This window comes from Cervus elaphus, chromosome 28 (assembly GCF_910594005.1).
Source record: "Cervus elaphus chromosome 28, mCerEla1.1, whole genome shotgun sequence".
In the NCBI taxonomy this organism is placed as follows: domain Eukaryota; kingdom Metazoa; phylum Chordata; class Mammalia; order Artiodactyla; family Cervidae; genus Cervus; species Cervus elaphus.
In genome coordinates this window covers 33,649,191-33,658,233 of record NC_057842.1, presented here as the reverse complement: position 1 = coordinate 33,658,233, position 9,043 = coordinate 33,649,191, and the positions used below count along the sequence as shown (strand labels likewise).

The 9,043-nt window shown below is 41.5% G+C and overlaps 1 non-coding gene across 1 annotated transcript; it reads right to left on the bottom strand.

The window, feature by feature from the left end:
• Positions 1 to 8,729: 8,729 nt before the first annotated feature.
• TRNAC-GCA lies at positions 8,730 to 8,802 on the bottom strand. The gene has a single exon. It is a non-coding gene; the product is annotated as a tRNA-Cys (tRNA).
• Positions 8,803 to 9,043: the final 241 nt, after the last annotated feature.

The window sequence follows — 9,043 nt, the reverse complement described above, 5'->3', positions numbered from 1 at the left end:
TATGTTCTCAGAACCTGGTTTCTTAGCAGCATCTTATGGGGTGAGTATTCTGTGCAACGTATCTCGTAAATTTTGCTCTGGGCAAAGGGAAGCTAGCAAATGCTTTAAGTAGGGTTACGTGGTATAAAATATTTTAGAAGAATTACTTTGGCAGGAATTTGATTTGATGAGAAAGAGGCTGGAGGCCTAGAGAACAGATGGGAGCCTGTTGATATCATCACTTAGACATTTGGGGATGAGTGTCCAGATGAAAGATGACAGTGGGAATCAAAATGAATATGTAGATGCAGGAGAGTGTATGAAGGACAAAAATCATCAGATGATGCTTTCTTTTTAAAACATAGGTGACCCAGATTATGCCATAGAAAGCTTAAATGCAAAACTCAGTATTGGTACCATTTAATGAACATTTGTCATAGGACCAATTCTGTCTGCCTGTGTACCTATCTATCTTTATATTTCATAGGCTAAGAGTAATGAACTTGTTTATCCAAGATCACATGGATAAAATTGGAATAATAACCAATTGGTGTTATATTTAAGATTTTCTGAACTATAGACATGAATTGAGAGGATATGAGCAATTAGAAATTGTTAGTGTGAGATATGCATGTACTATCAATGCCTTCCAGGATACAAATTAAATAATTTAAACATGACACTTTGGAATTAAGTAGGAATTTTTTCTGGTAAAAAGATACATAACATGACATTGTATGACATATACTTAGATATAATCTGATGTTGGTTGATATAAACTAGAGGCTACAAGTGCAATCCAAAGCTTTTTAACTTCAAAATTTTACTTCTAAAGTTGTGGCTTTAGAAAAACTTTTGAAATAAAGTAATAGAGCAAATGAAGACTTCAGAATTAGCTATCCTAGAATCCTCTTAGTAGATCATAATAACAAAAGCAAATGATGATATGAGTGCCAGTGCAGCAAATATTTTTTAAATTAATCAAATATGTTACTGACTGATGTATGCTAGGCACTGTAAAAATGACTTTATCTGCATTATTTCCTGTTTCCCACAATATCATGTAAAGGTGGTCCTATTATATCCATTGTATCTGTGAGGAAACTAAGACTCAAAGGTTAGTTCATCAAAGGTTTACATTCAGTTATGCATAGAGTTGGAAGTTGGGTTTCTGTGACTTTTATGTTGCTTTACTTCATGTAGATTTTAAGGAAACGTTAGCATTCCTCTATATTGCTTTATGATTATTTAAAAATTGCTCTTAATTATCATATAAATATATGCCTTCCTGTTTATTCAGACTGTTTACAATTCCATTTCTTTTGTGAAACATTTTGTAAAAGGGAGGTAAAAGATTGTCCTTCCTTGTGAATTAGTGATTACTTACCTTCCAAGTATGAAGCATTGCTGAGGGAGGTCATTGAAAAGAGGTAACCAATGGTTGACCTGCAAGTTGGACCTGGGCAACCGAAGGTACCTCATCCCTTCTCCTGCCCTTGAACCCACGTTCTACATTCTACCCACCATTCCCACTCTGAGAGCTCTTCCAAGGGTGTAGCCTTGAAAGAGTAAAGTGTTGAGAAGACCTCCGGATTGTGTATGTGACTGAGCCCAATTATGGCCACCACTATACAAACTTAAGATTCTGGCTGGTGGATATGGAAATCGACTCATCTTGCAGTTGCCCAAGATGAGCCTCTTAAGTTCCTTTGCTTACGAAGCCTGTCTGAAATGATCTGCCTCTTTGGTTTCTCCCTCCCAGTTTGTGAACCAGCAATTGACAAGTCAGCCAGGACACTGAAGGAAGGGCCTTGGGAAGGAAGTGCTGAGGGGAGAAAGTCCTGAGCTGGACTTTGGCTTCTATGCGGGGAGTGACCTATATGTTACGTGCTTATGGGCCTCTGTGTGTAGGGATGCCCCGAAAACACCAAGCGCTCTGATGTGCTCATTTGAGGAGCTGTGCAGAGCACGCTGTGGCAAAGAAGGGAAATGGATGGCTGCTGCAACAGGCTGGCCTCCACGGTGAGCAGTTCGCGTGGTCACTGATGCCAAACTAGAGGCTAAAGCTCAGGTTAAAAAGTTTGAAGAGGAACTGAGGTTAGAGCAAAGATATGCAGGTAGCTGCTCTGCTGGCTTCAGTGCTGGAGGACAAGGTGGGAGAGTAGCATAGTGAGTCGGAGACTTCAGTGTGCTGTTTTGCAAAGCTAGGAAGGCATAAACTGCTGTGGATTAAGTCCTGAATGCTTTTGATGAAACCTGATTGGGATGCTAAGAGGTGGAGCTGCTGGGATAGTGAGGAGAATGAAGATAAAGATGTCATGGTGATGACAGTGAAGCGCATGGAAGGCCCCATCAGTCCAACTCCTAATACGAAGAAAAGCAAAAATATAGCAACGACAGCCCCAGCCAGTGGGGCGGCCCCCAGTTCAGGAAATATTTCTGCTGAGAGAATATACTCCTGTGGAGCTAATTGTCAGAGCTGCCAAGTTCCCGCAAAAGGCCAGGGAACAAATCCAGGCATGGTAGTGCACACCAAGGGAGGGGGCATGGGGGTTTCTCTCGGCAGCCAGGATTCAGAGAAAATGAGCTACATCACCACACACCTGCCTCCAGGCAGCACCTGCTTGGCAGGAAGGGTGTTCAGAGACCTCACTCCCCTATACATTGGATATTCCAGTCTGCAGGGAGGCTGGGCCCAATCAGGAAGATCTCCATGGGCACATGGAGTCCTGGAAATCTGGAGTTGGGAATAAGACAGGCAATCTGCTCCCCGAGTTTGAAAGCCCTGGGGCGGGCCACATTTACTTTTGGCCAATTGATTAAATTGGCCCCCTCCCTCTGAGTGAGTGTTCTAAATATGTCTTAGTTTGTGTGGACACTGCATCTGGCTTAATCCTGCCTCCTCCCTCGTCACCATGCAAACGAGGCTGCCGCCATTAGGGGATTAGAGAAACTAAGTACCATACCCTCGCCTAACAGATAGTGACTGGGGCTCACCTTTCAAAGGTCATGATATGCAAGACTGGGCAAAACAAAAACAAAGCCATGACCTTAAATTGACTTCCTCCTCTCCTCTAAATTTTAAGCACGTAAGTTGGTAGAAAGGAAGAATAAAATATTAAAGCAGCAGATTATATTACTAACAGGTAAAATAACCTTAGCCAAGTATACTAAGGTGCTGTCTTAGGCTTTAATACATTTGAATTGTTGTTCAGTCACGCAGTCATGTCTGACTCTTCACTATCCCAACTTCAGCACACCTGGCTTCCCTGTCCTTCACTATTTCCTGGAATTTGCTCAAACTCATGTCCATTGAGTCAGTGATGCCATCCAACCATCTCCCTCTGTTGCCCCTTCTCCACCTGCCCTCAATCTTTCCCAGCATCAGGGAATGAGTCCAATGAGTCGGCTCTTTGTACCAGGTGGCCAAAGTATTGGAGCTTCAGCATCAATCCTTCCAACGAATATCCAGGGTTGATTTCCTTTAGGATTGACTGGTTTGAGAATAATCTACCATTACGGTCTGTTACCCTATATGCCAGACTGGGAACCCCTGCCAAGATAACCAGCACCTTAAAGATACGAAAGTCACCAGAGAGCCATTGCCCCAGTGTTCACAGTGGATCAGCCTGCTATGCTGCCGAGAATGCTGTTATGCCTAGAAATGGCATTGTATCCTGAAAATTGTAATGGGATGTTTCACCAGGAGAGGGGAGTTACTTTCAGCCCTGGGTTAGGGGGAGCTACTCAGTCTCCATTGGGACTGGTTTGCTGCAAGTCAAACCTGCTGGAAAAGAACATGTACCACTGAAAGGAGGAAAAGTGGAAATCCTGCTCTGGCATATCCTGCCCCCAGTCCATCATCTCATGGCTGACAGTGCTGCCTCCCCTGGACAATGTGTGTGTTCGGCCTGGGCAAGTTCCTAAAGCTGCCCACCTCAAGGCCAGATGGGCATGTTCTGTTTTCCACTGGTATAATCATTTGGCCGCTGTCTTTTTTTCTCTCCATTGGCCTGGAGGACATTGTAGCACATATAGAAGCCTTTACTAAATTCACCCAGCAAGCTTTAAATGATAGCTGGCAAAACCTATCTTTGCTGAACACTGAAATGTCTCTAATGAGAAAAGCTGTCTTTCAAAATTGGATGGCCTTGGACATTATCACTCCCTTAAAAGGAGGCACCTGTGCTATTATCCAGAATATTGTAGCTCATAACTGATACATCGTCTTTATTAAATCACATAAGAACCCAAGTGAATGCTCTGAAGGGTCAGAACCCAAGTCTAAGAGACTTCATAAATCAGTGCTCTTGGTGGGAAAAAAAAGTTACTTTTTTTGGGAATCATTATCTTGATCTGTGTTTTCTCTCGCAAGCACCTATATCACTGCTGTGGTATCTGCCTCCAGTGCAGCCAGAATGCCATCAAATGAAATGCCTCCATGCTAGCAAAACCCCTTGCTGATCACTCAAGGCTCACTGTAGAAGAGGGGTGTGCATGAGGTTGTAAGGGTCAAGAACGGGGTCTTGAGAAGGTGGAGCGTGGTAGGAGGTCATGGGGAGGACACTACCCATCATGGTTGACCCACAAACTGGACCCAGGTAGTCAGAGGCTTTTCACTTCCTCCCCTGTCCTTAGAATGTACACCTTTGCCCACTGTTCCCACAGTGGATGTTCTTCCAAGGACTCTGCCTTGCGAGAGCAATGTGTTGTTCCAATATCTGGAAGGTGTATGTGACTGAACCCAGTTAGTCTCTGTGTGAAGTGTTAAGATTCTGGCTAGTGTATGCAGAGAGCTACTCATCCCCCTGCCCCCACCCCTGAGCCCCAGGCAAGGATTATACATAAAGTGCCTTGCTTATTAAAACTGCCATCTACCAGTCTGGAGTGGCCTGTCTGTTTTTTGGTCTCTCCTTGCCCTTGTATATGAGCTTCAGTTTGCAAACCAATAAGCATAAATGTTTGTTCTTGAGCCTTGTGTTCTGTAATATCTTGATTTGTTGTTTGTTTATTCATCTGAATGGTTTTCCTCATTAAGGAAGAAACTTTCAAATGGAAATTGGGAAGGGTCAGAGACCACTTTAATGCCAAACATAACCATAAAGGCTTTAACAGAAGTGGTGAGATGGTATTATATCATTAGATACAGTCTTCAGGAGTGTGCATTTCTGAGTACAAAATACATCTGAGCATGGTATTCTTATGAAAAAATAAATCTGGACAAAGAAAATGAATCCTGTGTGGAAAGAAAGGAGACTCAGATGTGTTGAAAAAATAATTAAAAACAAGATCCTCAGAGGGAAAGAATAACCTGGAAATAGCATTGTCAAAAAGATCTATGGTAAGAGAAAAAAACAAATGGGGAATGAGGCTGAAATGTGATGGTACACAGGAACATTATTATGATTTTAAAGCCGTCTATGGAAGCATCCCATTAAGTAGCAGGAGGGAGCTGTACCTCTTCACAGGGCAGAAACACAATCAGAATTGGAATAATAAATAATACTTCTGTTTGGGGATCTCATTACCACAAAATTATAGTCAAAATAGAAGAAGTACAGAGAAGAGTGATAGTAGTGGTTAGGGAACTGCCAGGATTACTGCTAGAAGAGGTGATTAAAAGAATTCAATAGCTTGGTAAGGGGTGACTAAGAGGGTGGGGATGTTTACAGTCACATGGAGAATGTTAACCCTAAAGAGAGAGACGCATCAATTATTTAGCTTGGGTGGTAAGGGCTATAATTAGAAGAGATTTAGTGATATTAGTCAAAGGGGGATTGGAGCAACAGTCTAAGACCTGTTTGTACACTGACAGGAGTGTGCTTAGAAACACAGCCTAGATTCACCATTTGCCATTTAGCTTCTATGACTGTGAACATTTCTGTGAATTTCATATGTTCTTTCCCACACTTTATTCCCTTTCCTCCTTACAAGTTTTATCCCTCTCATTTGAACTGTAAGTTCTGTATTCCTTTGTGTGAGTACATTTTATGGACAACCGTGGATTCCTGCCCACTTAAATACACTATCTTTTAAAATTTAATTTTCAGCCTTGAGCTAGCAATCATTTTGCAAGTTTTGGAAGAGACCTTTTCCTCACAAATTTGCCTTCTTTTAGTCCATGGGGGTATTATATTTCCTAGTACTATAGAATGCATTTCTGTAGCCAGAATTTCTCACTATTCTAATAAAAGGTATAAAAAGGTATGGCTATTGATAACTCATTTGGAATATCATATCATAGTGGTCAGTGTTTCCCAGCTACCTAATTTGTTTTTATGTCAACTTTAAATTGGGTTGACTTTGAGTTATAAATGCAATGAAATGTATCAAAATACATAAGGAATCTCACAAAATGTAAATTGGGGGACAGTATTCCTTTAGTCTGGAACATCTGCTGTCTCTTGAGAGTGACGTCACTTCTGTAAAATCTTATCTAAGCTTTGTCAAGAAGCAAGTGTGAGAAGCAAACAAACACCACTATCCTCAGCGTGCATAGAAATAGGTCTCCAAAGAAGATGCAAACGAGAGTGATGCAGGCAACAGTACTCAAGGAAGGCTGAAGTATCTTTACTGCTTTACTGATGCCTCTGTTCATAACACTTCAGTGCCCTTAGGAGGAATGTTCTCTTAATCAAGAATTAAAATTTTCCACATTCTTTGCAAAATTCAGTGCCATTTTCAGGATGTCTGAAGAGTGATGTGGGTGAACTCATGCTACAAGGACAAACAATAAAGAAATACATTTTAATCACTCTTATGCTGTGAAAAAATTTTAAATTTACTTCTAGAGACATTCTTTTCTTCCTTTCTCTCCCCCTTCCCCCCTTTTCTTTTCTGCTTCAATTAGTGCTATTAGAAGCAAGATATTAAATTGTTTTGCCCAACTGAAATGTTACAGCCTCTATGAGTCACAAGAGAAGTGAGGGATTCGCCTTTCCTCTGTTCAGAAGATGGACCTGACACACAGACTGCAATTGGAGACGAGGCCCGTGTGTTCCCAGTGATAGCCAGAGCTATCCCATGGTGGTTACCACTGTGATCCACTTTTGTACGACGTATAAATCCCCAGAATACTGTGTACATCTAAGTTTTCTAGAGTCTAGTAATAGCATAATACCCAGCGAGTGAGCGAGTGAATGAAAGTCGCTCAGTCGTGTCTGAGTCTTGCGACCCCACGTACTATACAGTCCATGGAATTCTCCAGGCCAGAATACTGGAGTGGGTAGCCTTTCGCTTCTCCAGGGGATCTTCCTAATCCGGGGATCGAACCCAGGTCTCCCGCATTGCAGGCAGATTCTTTACCAGACAGGTAACCATTGTTCCTCATTTCAGGAAAAAAAAAATTCTGTGACCTAGGCAGATACTCTTATCTCTGGATTCTAGTCCAGTTCAAAAGAAATAAGTAGTTTAAATGTGTCCTGCAATCTTTTTTTTTTATGATTTTATTTATGTATTTTTGACTGTGCTGCGGTCTTTGTTGCTACGTGGGCTTTTCTCTAGTTGCCTTGAGCAGGGGCTACTGTTTGTTGTGGTGTGTGGGCTTCTCATTGCTGTGGCTTTTCTTGTTGTAGAGCACGGGCGCTAGGGTGCATGAGCTTCTGTAGTTGCAGCATATAGGCTCAGTAGTTGGGGTTCTGGGACCTAGGGTGTAGACTCAATAGCTGTGGCTCACGGGATTTGATGCTCTGCTGCAAGTGGGATCTTCCCAGACCAGGGATCTAATCGCATTGGCAAGCAGATTCTTTACCACTGGGCCACCAGGGAAGCCCTGGAGATATTTAATATTGCTTGGTAGGAGAGCTCGCCGTTGTTGCTCAATCCTGATTTACCATTTTTAGTTTGGAAATAGGAGATTAGGTCTTGGCCTAACTGTCTTACCTTGTTCCTGCTGTGATGACAGGGCAAAGAGTTGTGGAATTAAAAGTGGCCTGTTCAAACTACAATCACAGCCTGATGGTGTATCTTTCTTAGCAAATCTCTAAATGAAGTGGAAACTTGGATCTGAGAGCATCAGTACTAAAGCAGGAATTGAAGAACAGTACCTGAGCGTGTACTGTATCAATGTGCTGACACAGGGCTTAAATGGGAAGGCATGTCAGTTCTCACTCTCTCTCTTTTGCAAAAACAGGCGTAATGTATACACTTGCTGATTATACATACACGTATTTGCAAGCATAACTGTGTATACATGTTACATACATGCATACATATATAGTTTATTTGTAAAACTGACAGCTTTAGGGAAAAAAACACAGTTGGAAAAATGAGTATTTCTATAAGCCAAAGGTAATTGAAAAGTTAGTGCTAATATCTTTTTGTTTTTTCCCCCAGGCCTTTATTTAAGGTAGTTGTAATTATCTTGTATTTTTATCTTGTTTTTTCTTAAATTTAAGATTATAATGATCATTTCATATGCCTCTATAAACTGTTGATAGACATCATTTTAAACACATTTCAAGAGTCTACAGCATGGGTAATTTCATAGTTTATTTAACCATTTCCTATATTTGGGGCTTTTGATTTCTTTCTCTTTTTCTAGCTTTCTTACATTAAATTTTGCCCCCTTTCCCCTCTTCTTTTTCTCCTTCTCTCTTATTCCTTCTCATTTTAATAGAAGTGAAGTGAAGTTGCTCAGTCATGTGTGACTCTTTGCGATCCAATGGACTGTAGCCCACCAGGCTCCTCCATCCATGGAATGTTCCAGGCAAGAGTACTGCAGTGGGTTGCCATTTTCTTCTCCAGGGGATCTTCCTGACCCAGGGATCGAACCTGGGCCTCCTGCATTGCAGGCAGACGCTTTACCATCTGAGCCACCAGGGAAGCCCCCCATTTTAATAGGGACTCTGCCGAAACTTTGAGATATGACTGGTATTTTAAAATGAGTGACCATCTTTGCTTCAGATAAATATTTATATACATGAATTTTAAATGTTGAGAAACTTCTTGACAGGAAAATTGTATGGCAATGCAACTCTCCAAAAGAAAACCTTGAATCATGTGTGCATGTGAATTTGTATGTATGTGTGCATGTGTATAAGTGTGTGTGTATGTATGTTCTCCT